We start from the raw sequence: 16,130 nt of genomic DNA on the forward strand, positions 1-16,130 counted from the left end.
GCCTCGCGACCAGGTTCTGAAAAAGGCTGTATATGTGAACCCAGTGGTGCGTGCAACTTCTGGGTCATGTATTTAAAGAAAAAGGGACATTCTCTCACCACTCCTCTTCTCCCATTTCTGCCAGCTAGAATTTGACATGGTGGTAGGAGCCCGAGAAACCATCTAAGTCCACAAGATGGAAGCGACATGTGAAGGATGTCAGGGCAACAACATGGAAAAGGCCAGGGTTTCTGACACCATGAGACTCTACATCAGCCTGAAGTGCTTACTCTCTACTAGTTAATGCGAGAAATCAACTTCTATTTTCCTTCGGACACAGTTAGTTTGGCCTGTGTTACAACAACTGAATTTGCATCCCAAGCAAGACAGAATGTCAGCAATAGGAAACTATGGAGCATGTAGATACTGGTGTGTGACCCTCAGGAAAGAATACAAAAACCTTAGGTAATCTTGAGGGATCAGAGAGCAAGAGCCAGGGCCTTACTACAGGAACCTAAGGAAGCCACAAACTAGATGGTCTGAGTAGGTGTGCAGGCCCCTGGACCAGGACCCTTTCTGCACACATAAGAAGTGAGGGCGTAGATGACCTGAAGGGAATAAGGAGAAAGAAGATACCCAGAATTGACCAGGACTAAGTTCCTACTACCCAGTGGAATAGAGGCTATTTATTTTAGGTGTGAGCTGACAACTATTCTTAGCCCCAGCCCAGCAGTTCCAGGAGGCTGAATTTCATCAATAAATTTTTGCTGAACACCAAGGCTCAAGTAAGGCTCAGGTTCAGTTCCCAGACCAGCCACTAGCTGGCCTTAAACATTCTGTATCCGTTCTCTGAGCCCTGGTGATCTCACTGGGACTCGAAATGGTTGAACTTCAGGTTGTCCATAGTGGCTCTTTCTGCATTGATATTCTGTGGTTCTTCTTGGTGTCTGACACTGAAGGGGGTTCAGGAAAAATCTGATAAAACACCTCTATTCCAATCAGTGGAAAGACAAGCCAAATCCATGGGCATACACATACATACACACTTAAACCAACAAATGTGGATAACCAAAGATCACAGTAGCCAAGAGGAAATACAGCATTAAGGCTGAAGATGCAGCCTTTGGGACTGAAGAGACCAGCGTTGCACCCCCACTTTCATCACTGACTACCTGATGATCTTGGGCAAGTCACTGTACATTTCTGAGTCTTGACTTCCTCACATTTAAAATGAGGATAACAATAGCGTGGAAATAAAACAAGGTAATATATGGAGTGCACCAACCTCAATGCACATGAGCACTTAATGATTGTTTTGCTGAGGATTGTGTGTAGGAACCAAGGTGAAAGGCAGGGCTAGGAGGTCTCAAGTGTAGAATAGAGAGATTCCCGAGAGCCAGAGTGTGGAGAGGCTCTTGTATGAGGCAAACCATGAATGGTGCAGGGATGTGTAAAATTGTTAGCAGAGAGAATGAAGTACCACTAGAGGAAGAAGGAGAAAATAAAGAAGCAAAGTGGAGTCAGGTTGGGGAAAATCACTTCCTCCCCTGAGCCTTCTTTTCCTCATTTGTAAAGTGTGCAAAACAACACCTGCCTTGCAGTGTTGTTGCTATGATTACTTGAGATGACATAAGTCTAGCGCCTGTGAAGATGCCTGGCTCTGAAACCTCATCAAATATCAGTTTTATTTCTTCCCCTAGAGAGTGGACTCACAAAATATCAGGGCTAGAAGGATCCTCAAAGAATATCCATGGTAACACACACATCTATTCATGAACCGTTTACACATCATCCATCAGTCTATCCACTTATCACTTAAACATTTTTCATACATTCATTTAAACATCAACAATTCATTCATCATTCATTCATCATCCATCCAGCCAAATGTCCATTCATTCTTCACCATCATCTCTTCCTTATCCATCATCATGCATTCACCACAGAACCACTATCCATCTACCTATTATCTATTCTATAACCATCCCTCATCAATCTGTTCATCATTCATACATCCATTCAGCAGGCCACCCACCCAGCCATCATTATTCCATCTATTTGTCATCTATCCATCATTCATCTGTCTACCATTCACCAGTCATTAATAGCCATACACCATCTCTTCTGCATTCATTAGTTCTCATCCACCCATTCTTCATGCATCTATCCATCTATGTATCATCCATCCATCCATCTATCCATCCATTACTCCATTGGTCATTAATCCATATGCCATTCTCATGAATCAAGTATCCATCCAATATATATTCCTCATTCATTTCTTCATATCTATCATTCACAAGCCAATCATCAACTCACTGATGTATTCATTCATTCGTCTTCCATTCACCATCCATCCAACAATTTTATCATCTTTTTCCATCAATCCAGTCATCCACTCATGTGTTTCATTTTTCATATCACCTGCTATGCAATCTGAACTAAGAATACAGACTAAACAAGTTACAACCTGTCCTCAAGTAGATCAGAGTCTAGTAGGGAAAGACAGACAAGCCGGCACATAAGGTGATGGCTGCTATAATAGAGGAATGATTGCCCACACACCTTGAGGAGAACCCAGAGAAGAGAGCCACAAACTACCTGAGAAAATGAAGGAAAGGTTCACAAAGGGGATGGCAGTTGAACTGGGTCTAGAGGGATGAGTGGAAGTTCAACTGGTGTTTTAATGGGCAAAACTGAATCCTAAAGTGGGGAAGTGACTGTGCACAGCCACACAGAGAGCTAGCAATGGGGCAAAGACTTGCAACCAGGCCTCCAGCTTCCTAGATGAGCCCTGTTTTCATTTCCCAAATCTGGGAGGACACGTTAGTGAAAAAACCCACCTCCAAGCTGTGGGAGAGTGCTGCTGCTGCGGATCTGGATGTGGACTGGGCAGAGAAGGGGGTTTTCTTAGACTCTCCACTCAGGGAGAGGTGACAGCAGAAGCCTTAGGAACTGGCATGGATTTGACAAACGGAAGGAAAGGCTGCCTTGAGAGGGAGGAAGAAAGATGGGGAAGGGGTGAGGTGAGGAACACTTAGGTATTAGCATCTTAAGTAAAGTTGGATCAAAAAAGAGACCCATAGTATGTCCTTGTTACGTTTACTCAGGTAATTAATAATAATATTGTTATTACTCTAGTAGCCACGTTTTATTGAGCATAGACTATGTGTTAAGCACTGGGCTATAAGCCTTCCATGTGCTATCTCATTTTGTCCCCCACCCACAGAAATCCTGAGTAGTTATTACTTTTATCTTTATTTTCCAGATGAGGAAACTGAGCCTCTGTGAGGTTAAGCTAGGATTTAAATATAGTCCGCGTGGCAACAAACTACATCTTTACCATGCCTTTCTCTCATTATTCTTTGAACATCATATACAGTTATGCTATTCACTGAGCCTTGGGGATGAGTAGAGAAGGCGGAAATGCAGTAGGGAGAGGAGAATCATACGTGACTTATTTAGAAAAACGTATTCTTCATCATATTGGAGATTTTTCCTGTACCCCCAGATTCTTAAACAGTGCCTGGCACATAGTAGGCACTCAAAAAGTGTTTGTTCTTGCTTGAATTCTATTGTAAAGAAAATGGATGGCTAATTAAAATATAGAATGTATGGGTTCATATGTTCTAACACAAATCCAAAGTAATAAAGCATAAAGAAGATTGAATTTTATTGCTCTCAAGCCTGGGTGTAAATGATTCAGAACTAGCATGATAGAATTAGGGTGCCAGGAGTCTTCTTTCTTGTAGTTCTGCCATCCCTGGGGTATTGCCTCGGTCAGATCACTCCCCCACAGCCAGTGAGCAGGAGGAAAGGCAAGGGTCAGCCAGGAATTAAAAGATGCTCACGTCACTTCTGTTCACATACCACTGGTCAGAATTTAGTCATATAGCTATAACTAGATGCAAGGTGGAAGCTGGGAAATGTAGTCTTTATTCTGCGTGGCTAAGTGTTCGGCTAAAAGTCAGAAGTTTTATTTCTATAGGAGAAACTGAGAATGGATATGAGGGGCAACTAGTGGTCTCTGCACAGAGGAGAAGGTGTGTGGGCACCAGCAGTCTCCAGGGTGTGAAGACTCCACAGGGAAAGATAGATTCTCTCCCCCTAGACTGCAAGCTCCCTGTGGGCAGGGGGCTGTTTTAATGACTCTGATGTCTCTGGCAGCTTCTAGCTCAGACTTATGGAGGAGGACCTCTCAAACTCTGGGTAGAAATCGGTGATTTGATGGAATCAGAACAAGTGGGTTAGAGGGCTTTTGCTGATGATGACCAAAGTGGAGAAGTTTAAGGGTCAAGCTGGGCGTCTGGGAGGCAGCCAGCAACAGTGGAGAGACACAGGAAGGTGACTTGCAAGAGGGCTGGACTAGGTAAAAGGGCAGAGAGGAGTCTGGAAGGGCAGAGGCAGCATGGAGGTAGGGGGAGGACAGCTTAGTAATCACAGCTCTTCTCTCAATGGATGCTCAACAGCCCACACAGCATCCTGGCCTCTGTTATCTCACTGGTGAGGATAGATGGTGCATAATGTTGGTTGGGGACAGGGTGGGGGTGGGGGAGGTGTGTGTCTTCAATACCACAGGCCCAGTCCTGTATGAGAAGACCATCAGTGGCTTCTTCCTTCCTCCCTTCCTCCCTTCCTCCTTTCCTCCCTCCCTTTCTTCCTTCACTCTCTCATTCTCTCACCCTCTCATTTTCCCCCTCTCTTTCTCTCTGTCTCTCTTCCTTTCTTCCTCCTTCCCTCCTCCCCTCCCTTTCTCCCTTCCTCCCTTCCTCCCTTCCTCCCTTCCTTCCTTCCTTCCTTCCTTCCTTCCTTCCTTCCTTCCTTCCTTCCTTCCTTCCTTCCTTCGCTCTCTCATTCTCCCACTCTCTAATTCTCCCTCTCTCTTTCTCTCTCTCTTCCTTTCTTCCTCCTCTAATTATTCGGTTTGTCCCAGAAATATATATATAATCAAATGTGTCAGGAGGCGCTGAGCTAGTCTCTGGGGAACACAGTGGTGAGCAAATCAGGCAAGGTCCTTGCCCTCATGAAGCTTATGGTCGAGAGAGAGAGAATACAAAACTAAATGCACAATCGACTATAATTATTAAATTAGCTCTACAAAGAAGCACAGAATGCTCTGATAGCACACTCACTATTCATTCCAGCATTCATTATACAAATATTTAACAAGAGAGATTATGTTAGATGATTTTTCAGAAGAATAAAATCATTCTCTCTCTTTACTGTTTTCCTCCCTCTCTCAAATCAATCAAAACATATTTTTAAAAAACAATAAAATTATGCCTCTTGTTCAAATATAAAATGAACATATGTCAGTTTTTACTCAAATCATTAACTTATGAGAGAACCAGTAAGGTGATAAAAACTGGTTCAAAAGATAATCCAAAGAGAAGATACACACACAGACACACACAGATACAGACCCACAGAGGCACACACACACACACACACACACACGCACAGATACACACACACAGATGCACACATACAAAGACACAGACACACACACACAGATGCACACACAAAGATGTACACACACACTTACACACACAGACACACACACATGCACAGACACACATATACAGATGCATACACACACACACACACACACACACACACAGACACACACACACAATGAAGAATGTGGAAATGAATTTGCTAAAGATGCAAAACTGTTTTCTTCCAAGAAGACTAGGGGTGGGGGTGGGAGGATCAATTGCACCTCAAGCAGATAAAATTTACTTATGTCTCTGTGAAAAAGAATTATTTGTATTGCTATCAGCCTTGTTACAACCTACAGAGATGTAGCTCAAAGACAGAGGAAGGCGTGATCACCATGGAATCAGATAACTTGAAGTGCGATGAAGACAATGGATAGCATTCCATAGGACGTCCAGTGATCTTTGTGGCCTTTTTTTTTTTCTATTTTAAAGTCTTTTACAATTTTCCCTGATATGAGTCAGCTAGGTATCGGTAACACGGTAACACGGAGGTAAACCATACAGACACAGTATCTCCCTCGGGGGAAGGTTATAATGTTGCCTTATGTTCTAATAGTGGGGCAGAAGGTTGGGGAACACAATTTCTGGAAGCCAAATGGAGTCTTTGCCATTTTTGTCTAAATCAGATTATAAAAGCACTTTGTACCCTGAGAAAAACCAGGGCTCTTCTGTCTAGTTCTAAATCCCCAAATAAATGAAGTCTTGGGCCTTTCCTGTGAGTTACTGACTCCCTAACAAAACCGACTTTATTTCATGTCTACAAAACCCCATCTGAGAACATGTGATTACCTCTGCAGATATAAAAATCAGGTGAGAAAACTGCTGCTTTTTCTACCTCGCACAGACTAACCCTTGGTCATTTTTTCCCTTGAAGTATCTGTTATATTTTTTATTTGATAATTTTTTGTTCTAAAACCTGGACTCTCTTATAAAACTTCTTTTTAGGTAAGTTTTTGTTTGCTTTCCAAATGCTTTTGTCTCTGAATTTTTTTCGAGACAATGCACGCACACACACACATGCACACACACACACAACAACAACAACAATAATAACCAAAATAATTATTGTTGTAATTGCTGTGAAATCAATATGCGAAGTGACACAATAGAGATAAACTTGGGAAGAGAGAATTGCTTTAGGTTGGGGTCAGCAAACATTTTCTGTAAGGGACCAGTCAGTGAATATTTTCGGCTTTGAGGGTCATCCGGTCTCTGTCACAACTCTCAGCTCTGCCACTGTCATAGGAAAGCAACCACAGACAATATAAAAATGAATGGGCTGTGTTCCAGTAAAACTTTATTTATAAAAACAGGTGGTGGGACAGATTTGGCATATGGGCTATTATTTGCTAATCCCTGTTTGAAATCATGCAAGACTTTCCTGGGAAGATGATATTTAAGATGAACTTAGAGAATGAGAAGAAGCTGGCATTCCAAGCAGAGAGGACAGAGTGCACAAAGGCCCTGAGGTAGAAAAGAGTCAGGTGAACCTGAGGAACAGTCAAGGGCCAGTGACGGAAGCACGGTGACTGAGGGAGAGCGTGGGACATGAGTTTCAGCGACGTCGGCAGGGGCTGGGTCATACAACACTTTGTGGGCCACAGTAAGGAGTTTGGATTTTATTCTAGGAGCAAGCTATGATAGGGTTTAAGCTGTGGAGTGACTAGATCAGATTTTATGTTTTTTGTTTTTTTTTTAATCCTCACCCGAGGACATTTTTTGTTCAGATAGAGCAGGAGGAAGAGAGAGGAAGAGAGAGAGAGAGAAACATCGATGTGAAGGGACACACCGAGTGGCTGCCACCCGCACGACCAACCAGGGCCGGGGACAAACTGCAACAGAGGTACGTGCCCTTAGCGGGAACCGAACCCGGGTCTCTCTGTACCGCAGGCCGACGCTCCAACCGCTGAGCCAAACCGGCCAGGGCGATCAGATTTTATGTTTAAAAAGATACTCTGGCAGCTGTAAACTGGAGGGGGACAGAATACAGGGGTGAGACCAGCAAGTAGGCTATGGGAGGTATTTGGGTAAGAGCTGACAGCAGACATGGAAGGTGGCCCTAGAAATGGAGAAAATGGTTGGACTGGAGAGGCATTTTGGAGGGTTGGGCAGGTACCAGCTGGGATTCATCTCAGCATCAAAGACAACCCCCTCCTCCCATTTCCTGTTGCTGATGCTCATTGAATGGATTCGTTTCTAAGAAAGTGAATACATAAAAGGAATGAATGAATGAATGAATGAACTCACAGTGCCTAACACCAAGTCTGCTAACATAACAGACTGATAAATATTTGTCTTTATTATTTAAAAATTGAGTATATTTAAACCATTTATAGTCATATAGTGTAAAAAATATAAATAAAGATTTTGTGAGAGTCTTATTCCCACTCCTGGTTCCCACAACTTTTATTAGTTTCTGATCTATCCAGAGTTTCTTCATGAAAATTTATGCAAGTGAGAAAATATATTGTTATTGCCCGAGGCCATGCTTGGTGAGGGTAGTTAGGACTAGCTGGTAGAGACTTGCCCATCCATCACTCGTTTATCCTGAAACTTTAATCGGAGCCCAGACTTGGGCTTCATCCCGGCTGGGGCTCTGACCTCCCACCCGGCCTGCGCGCAGGGGCGGTACAGCCCTGCTGTGGGAAGAGACAACCAGGTTCGCTGCTTCCTAAGAGTGGGCTGGGTGCGACGGGGTCTGCCTGAGCTGCTGCTAGGTGGAGCCACATCTAACTAAAGAGCAACAAAGCCCAGAGCGAGAACCTTCCTCCCTTTCCATTTCTCCTTCAACTTGTTATTAAGGAGAAAGTCTCCGTTGAATGCTGGTGTGTTTTTAACACCTCTCTTAACACTTACTTCCCTTTTTAACAGAGAGCTGGACTCCACCTCGGAGCCTTCTGCAGGCAGCAGGATCTGGCAAGAATTTAATGACATTGTTTTGTTTTCATTGTACTTATTTTTATGGTTACCTTCTATTTATGGCACAAGATACTGGTTTTCCATTTATGGAGGGATCTAAAGTTCTTTCTTGAAATGAATATTTTTATGTTTTTAAAAGAGGGCCCATTTAAAGAAAAAAATGTTATGTAACTGGCAGCACAGGTGGTACCCAGACATGAAAAAAATTATAAAGAGGAAGGTGATGAGCTGAAAAGGATGAAATACTTCTCAGGCCAAATGCTTCTTCCAGCCCCTATTTAATAGAAGGGACCACTGAGGCTTGGTGAGGGGAAGGGACTTTCTCAAGGTCACACTAACGACAGAACTGGGCTGCCTGACTCCCCCTGTGGTGGGGACAACCTGTGCCAGAGGGGTTGGGCAGGGGTCAGAGATGATGTGCACTCTCATCAGCCTGGCTACTACAATGGCCTGGGTCAGGGTCCTCCAAAGCTGGTCAAGTCACAGACTGAGTTCCAAAAGGACTTGGGCCCTGAAGGAGAGGAGAGGAGCTCGTTGGTGTTCATCAAACACTGACCATGTGCCAGACCCTGTGCTGTGTGCTGGACTTTGCCCCAAGGTGACTGACTCGGGGATTCAGGGGAAAGACATATCCTACAAAAATAATCCAAGTTCCTGGAGGCAGAGTGACAAGTGCTCCAACAAGACATTGCTAATGACATCTGGGGCTTTGCCCTGCAGAGTGGTCATTTCCCCATTTTCTGTTGGGTAATCATCCCTCCTCCACTCTTGCTTGTGGTCGTTCAGGCCAGGAAAACCCTACACCCACGTCAATGGTGGGCACATAACCAGGCCTGGCCAATCAGAACGCTTCCTCCCTCTGGCCATGGGGATCGGCATAAAGTTGGATATGTGGCCCGAGGCAGGCCAATGGGGCCTTCCTCAGCACTTTTGCTAAAACTGCTAGGAAAATGGCCCACTCCTGAGTTTCTAAAAGGGTAAGTCTGATCCAGAGTTGCTGGCAGCCCTCTTTGTCACTAGAAGAGGAGAGGCAGTTGACAGCGAGAAAAGCCGGATGAGAGGGAAGAGACAGTCCTCATGATATTGTAAGATATCTGGACTCAGCCATAAAATCAGTGCCCTGAATGCAGTTCTGAAAACCCATAACTTATCCCCTGCCCTTTTTTCCCCCATTAGCTGCTTTGAGCTGGATTTCTGTCACTTACAACCAGAAGAAACTGCCTAATTCCAGGCAGAAACATGTGGGAAAGTTGGAAAAGGAGGGCGGTTGGGATGACGAAGATTTGTCTGCAAATCCTTTCTTGTGGGGGTAGGATTTGAGCAGCGTTTGAAAAATGAAGAGATTGTGACGCATAAAGAAGAACCAAGATTTCCAGTGAGGTGAGCAGCTTGGGCAAAGGCTTGGCAGAGGAACAGTGCAGGGACTGGCACAGTCAGTATGGCTGAGGAGAAGGTGAGGGCTGAGGTGGTGGGAGAGGGACCGACAGGGAGCGATGTGCCTGAATTGTGCAGAAAATCAGTCTGTTTCTTTGCCTGCATCCTCATTCTTTGGGAAGGCACCCTTCATCAGTTAATTTATCCACAGCCATTTATGGAGCACCTACTATGTGCCTGGCACTCTGGAAGGGCTGGGGAGGTAGCAGTGGGCAGCACAGGCAAAGTCCCTGTCCTCCTGTAGTTTCCATTCTAGTCGAAGGAGATGGGCAGTAGACATGGTAACTAGATAAATAAGTATCACAGAGTCCGGTGGTAATAACTTATGAAGAAAAACTAAAGCAAGGGCATAAAGATTGGTAGAAAGCTGTTTGGGATGATAAAAATGGATGGTGGTGATGGTTACACAACATCGTGGATGTCTTTAATGCCACTGAATTGTACACTTTAAAATGATTAAAATGGAGAATTTTATGTTACATTTATGTTACCACACACCAAACAAAAGATTGATGGAGGGGTGTTATTTTAGCAAGGTGGTCAGGGCAGGCCTCCTCGAGGAGGGGGCATTTGAGCAGAGATGTGAATGAAGGGAATGAGCAAGCCTTGAGGATGGGTGGGAGGGAAGCACCCCAGGCAGATGGCAATGTGCCTGCTGTGTTGCATGACCTGCAAGGAGGCTGGTGTGCCTGGTGTGCAAGGGGAGAGGGAGGGAGATGGAGAGAGAACCTTGGATTTGGCTGCAAGACTGATGGGAAGCCCTTGCAGGACTGGCCAGGGGAGGGACATGAATTGGCCCTTTCTACTCAACTCTTCCCTCTCTCCAGCACTTAATCAGTCTCTTAATCGGGGCAGTTATTTCACCTCTGCTTTCTGAATCTCTCTCCTGCCCACTGCCCTCTTTTGCCTGACTTCATGACTGTTAACTGGTTGAGGTCGTCGTTTTTATTTCTATTTTTAAAATTAGTTATTTATTTTTTGTTAATCCTTACCCAAGAATATTTTTGCAAAACATCGATGTGAGAGTGACACATTGATTGGTTGCCTCCCACACGACTCTGACTAGGACAGGGGATCGAACCTGCAACACAGGTACGTGCCCTTGACAGGAAATTGAACCCGCTACCCTTTGGTCCACGGGCCGATGCTCTAACCGCTGAGCCAAACAGACCAGGGCGAGATCATCGTTTTTACATGGATGATCCGAGTAGCCTCCAACCGGCCTCTGTGCCTCCCCCCAACCAGCCCTCACCATGGTCACCAGGGGCTTTTTCTACCTGCATCTCTGAGCAGTCCTTCCCTTGGTGAAGTAATCCTTCCCAAGTCCCTGCCCATAGTGTGTTCTCAATAAATATTTGTTGAGTAAATGAATGAGTTTGGAATTTATCTTAAAAAAAACACAATACTACCACCCTAACCACCACCATCCGCCAGCATCACCACCAGCCAACCTGGGGTAAGGACTTGCTGTGTCCCAGGCTCAACACTTCAGAGTCTGAATCTAATTTATTTTTTACAACCCTAGGAGGAAGCCACCATAATTAGCCCCATTTTAGAGATGAGAAAACTGAGCTTTGGCGAGATTAAGCAATTCTCCCTGTAATTCAGAAGCAGCAAAGCTGTCAGTCCAAACTGCCCAATTCAAAGCTCTGGGTGCACTGCACGGGGGTAGGGGGGACATCTGGGCTTCACTGCCTTCATGAGCTGGGTTTCCAGGAGCCCCTGAACCTCACATGAAGTCAACTGTCCATAAGCTTCTTTTGGGGAGCAGGTTCATTGCTTTCATCAGAGTCTTAGTTCTTGATACCCCTCCATTTCAGACGCCTTTCTGCACACAAAGAAGGACGGAGAGTTTTAAAATATCGGGCTGATGAGGTCCATGCTTTTAGAAAGATCATTTGGCTATTCATTGCTGCATTACTCCTGAGAGAAAATGTTGGCAACAATATAGTGATTACCAGAGGGAAAGGGGGTGGGAGGCAGGAGGAGAGGGTAAATGGGGAAAATATTGACAAAAGGAGACTTGACTTGGGGTGGTGAACACACAATAGAGTATACAGATGATGGATTATAGAACTGTACACCTGAAACCTATATACTTTTATTAACCAATGTCTCCTCAATAAATTCAATAAAAATAAAAGTAAATGATTGGAAACATTCTCATGCCCACCAAGAGTGGACACTTTAATTATGTCACAATATATCCTCTCCTAGAAGGGAATCATGTGCAGCTATGAAGTAAATGGGGAACCTCTGTATGCACCAATATGAATTTCAATATATATTCTTTAAATGAAGCAAATTGCAGGCCAGGGCATATAAAAAGCATCTATTTGTGTTTTTAAAAAGAGAGAGGGTGCGATTATAGATCTAGATTTGCTTCTATGTACATAGAATATCTGCAGCAATATTCACAAGAAAATAGCCAATGGGAACTCTGCCTCATATGGTTTTTATGAAGATTAAATGAGTTAATATTAGATAATTGCTTAGAAGAGTGCTGGGCACATAGTAAGCACTGGGTAAAAGAAGGGTTGCCTCAGGGGATGGAAAGAGGTGCCTGAGAGGTAGAGAGACTTATTTTCATCTGATGTTCTTAGGTACCTTTTGAACTTGTTACTGTGGGCAAATATGTTTGCTATTTTTTTAGAAATTAAAATTAAATGTATCTAGATAGATAAGAGATCATCTGACGGGGGTCAGAGACTAGCAGGAGGTTCCACCCAGAATTCCCAGGACTTGGCTGGAATTGGTCAAAGGCTACATTGTGTGGTGTGAAAATCAGGACATGAAGAGAAAGAAGAGGGGGGCACCCAAACACCCACACCCCAGGGCACACTATAAAAAGCACATTTAAAAACACCAGACTGGAAATGTTTTTTTTAATTTTATTATTATTATTTTAAATAGCAAAAGCACGTCCCCCCAGGAGGCGTGTTGCAGCTGCGGCTGCAGCAGTTCCCAGGTGATGTCAGTCCTGGCCAGGCGCCAGCCCCGGCCCCTTGGAGACGGTCTTGGTGGGTTCAGCTTGACTGTTTTTCCTTCCTGAGACTTGAGGACACCTTCCTGTCTCAAAGAAAGCAGCCTTTCCAGGGCTTTCTGAGAGCCTGGGGCAGGGGTGGAGGAGGTGGTGAGCCTGGGCTGAGAGGGGAGAAGAGGCAGGGGAGGGTGGGTGAGGGGGGGAGATGAGGCTGCATCCAGGAGAAGAGTGAGGGTAGAGAGAGCAAGAAGATAGGCCGACCTCCTGGGTGGCTGCTTAACCATCCCACTGGGGGCAGAAGGGGATGTCCTCCTTGGGAATCATGGCCTGCCTCCCTGACCCCTTCCTCGCCCTGCCCTGGCTGCTGCCTGGGGGACAGATTGGGGTGGGGTGGGGTTGGGGGGTGAGAGACGTTCCCACGGAGTTCCCAGCTGGTCGGTGCCTTTGTCCTCCCTGAGCTCTGGGCCCATCCCTTTCCCCTCTATGGTTAAAGGCCTGTTGCCAGTGTCTTCTGAGCTTCCAGGCGGCGTGGGTTTTCTGCAGACAGACGGACCGCAGAGCTGGGTTCAAGGTCTAACTGCACTCTTCGCTGTGTAACCTCCAGCCGGCCACTGCTCCTTTCTGAACCCCATCAGTGAAATGGGTAAAATGGACTTTGCAGGGTGGTGTGCAGCCTGATGAGACAGCAGGATGCCTCTTGGTCCTTTGCAGGTGCCTGCGAGGCACCAACTATGCGCTGGCTCCGTGTAAGACACTGGGGATGCTGCAGCATGATCGCAGCCAGGTGTGGTGGGCAGGGGCCCTGGCCTGGCTCTGTGGCCTGGGGAGAGTTGCGTCCTGCCTTGGAACCTCAGCGTTTAGCACGGAAGCAGCAGAGGAGGGAGGTGAAGCTGGTGGACTCCGGAACCTGTGCACCTGGTCCAAATCCAGGCCTGTCATTCAGTGGCTGTGTGACCTCGGGGAGCCATGCCTCACTGGGTTGGGGAGGAGTAGCTGAGTGACAGGGCTCAACCAGTGCCTGGCACAGAGGCGGTGCTCAGTTAGGCTAAATTGTTGCTACTCTCCAAAGCTTGCTTGGCTTTGACTGCTTCAGACTGCTCAGAGGATAGATGCCGGGGATTATCAGGTTACATTCAGGGGAGACCGGGAACCACAGGCGCCCCTCATCCGTCTGATGCAGGGGTGGGCTGGACAACTTTGCAGAACTTTCACACTCGGCAAAGCCTTCTCTTGCCTCAGAAGCATCATTTCTACACTTCGTCTCTTCCAGTCACACACCCCATGAGCACTGGAAGCATCCATCAAATTTACTTTTTTTGTCTTAAAATTTATTTATTTATTAATGAGAGAGAGAGAGAGGGAGAGAGAGAGAGAGAGAGAGAGAGAAACATCAATTTGTTCCATTTATTTATGCGTTCATTGGTTGTTTCTTATATGTGCCCTGACCAAGGATCGAACCTGAAACCTTGGTGTACGGGAGCACCCATCACATTTTTATTATCTGCTAAGACCCTATTTTTCTGATTGAGTGTGGCCTCCACAGAACAGGCACCACATCTCTTTTATTCTCTGATCATCCTTAGAGCCTTGCTTGGTCCACGAGCAGGTCAATATGTGTTTGTTGACGGACTGGCTGACTGACTGACAGACTGGCTGACTGACCTTAAGTTTTTCTGTGAAGTTAAACTCTATGCTATGCCTCCTTGCTGTGGCTAAGGCAATGGCATCTGGAGCCAGACTCCCTGGCTTCCATCATGGCTATGCCATTGCCTAGCTGGGTCACCTTGGGCTTGTTTTTCTAGTCTGTGAAATGAGAATGACAACAGTACCTACCTACACAGGTTGTTGCAAGATTAAGTGAGGCCATTGTGTAAGCCACGTAGAACAGTGCCTCTGACTAATGAGCCCCGTCAGTGTCACTCTCATAGTCTCTGCTGCTCTGTGACGTGTCGCCAGGCAATGACTGGGACACATGGCATCTGGTTCTGGCTCATCTCTGACTCGCTGTGTGATGTTGAAGATACTGCCTCACCTGCTCTGGGCCTCAGTGTTCCTATTGGTGACTTAAGGGCTCTGAGGAGCTAAGCTTCAGAAGCTCTTCCATTTAGACCCTGCAAGAGCCTGTGTTTGAGCCTTTCCAGTTCTGGGAGTGTCGGCTGTGCTGGGGAGCCCGCAGATGCAGCTTCCTGGACCACCCCTGGACTCTGATGCTCTCAGTGCCGCTGGGCCCAGGCTCCTCTGGGCGAACTGGGGTTGGGGTGAAGAGCCAGGCTGGGGGATGCCCTTTCCTGTCGTGCTCTGGAAGCTCAGGTTTGGTTGGGCATTTATAGGACTAGGTACCTACCTGGTGAAGACGGGTGGGGCAATGGTTGAGAGCCCAGCAGGGCTCTGCAAGCAGAACCCTCTGGTTCAAATCCATTTGCTTATCAGCCACCATGTGACCCTCCGCACATTCTTTAGCCTCCCTATGCCTCAATTTCCTCATCTATAAAATGGGGCAATGATAGTACAGACTCGTTGAATAGACTATATTAATTAACTTAGTAAAGTCTAAAGACCTAGGACAGACACATAATAGGCCCTCAGAAAAGTCAGACATTTTCTTTTTCTTTTTTTTTTATCTTATCCTCACCCGAGGATATTTTTCCATTTTTTGTACAGATAGAGTGGGAGGGAGAGAGAGGAAGGGAGAGAGAGTGAGAAACATCGACGTGAAGGGACATATCGAGTGGCTGCCACCCGCACGACCAACCAGGGCCGGGGACAAACTGCAACCGAAGTACGTGCCCTTAGCGGGAACCGAACCCGGGTCTCTCCGGACCGCAGGCCAACGCTCTAACCGCTGAGCCAAACTGGCCAGGGCAAAGTCAGACATTTTCCCAATTTTAGAAGATCTGGCCATTCAGGAAAAAAAAAATCAACTCCTAAATTTCATCAGCTTTTTCTCCTACGAGGTCAGTCTATCCCAGTTTGTTTGTTTGTTTGTTTATTTATTTATTTAATCCTTACCCGAGGACATTTTTCCATTTTTTGTTCAGATAGAGTGGGAGGGAGGGAGAGGAAGAGAGAGAGACAGAAACGTCGATGTGAAAGTGACACATCGAGTGGCTGCCACCCGCATGACCCATCCAGGGCCGGGGACAAACTGCAACTGAGGTACGTGCCCTTAGCGGGAATCGAACCAGGGCCGGGAACAAACTGCAACCGAGGTACACGTCCTTAGTGGGAACCGAACCCGGGTCTCTCTGGACCGCAGGCCGACGCTCTAACTGCTGAGCCAACCGGCCAGGGCCAGTCTGTCCCAATTTAAAACA

The sequence above is a fragment of the Molossus molossus genome, unplaced genomic scaffold (assembly GCF_014108415.1).
Source record: "Molossus molossus isolate mMolMol1 unplaced genomic scaffold, mMolMol1.p scaffold_m16_p_6, whole genome shotgun sequence".
Lineage (NCBI taxonomy): Eukaryota > Metazoa > Chordata > Mammalia > Chiroptera > Molossidae > Molossus > Molossus molossus.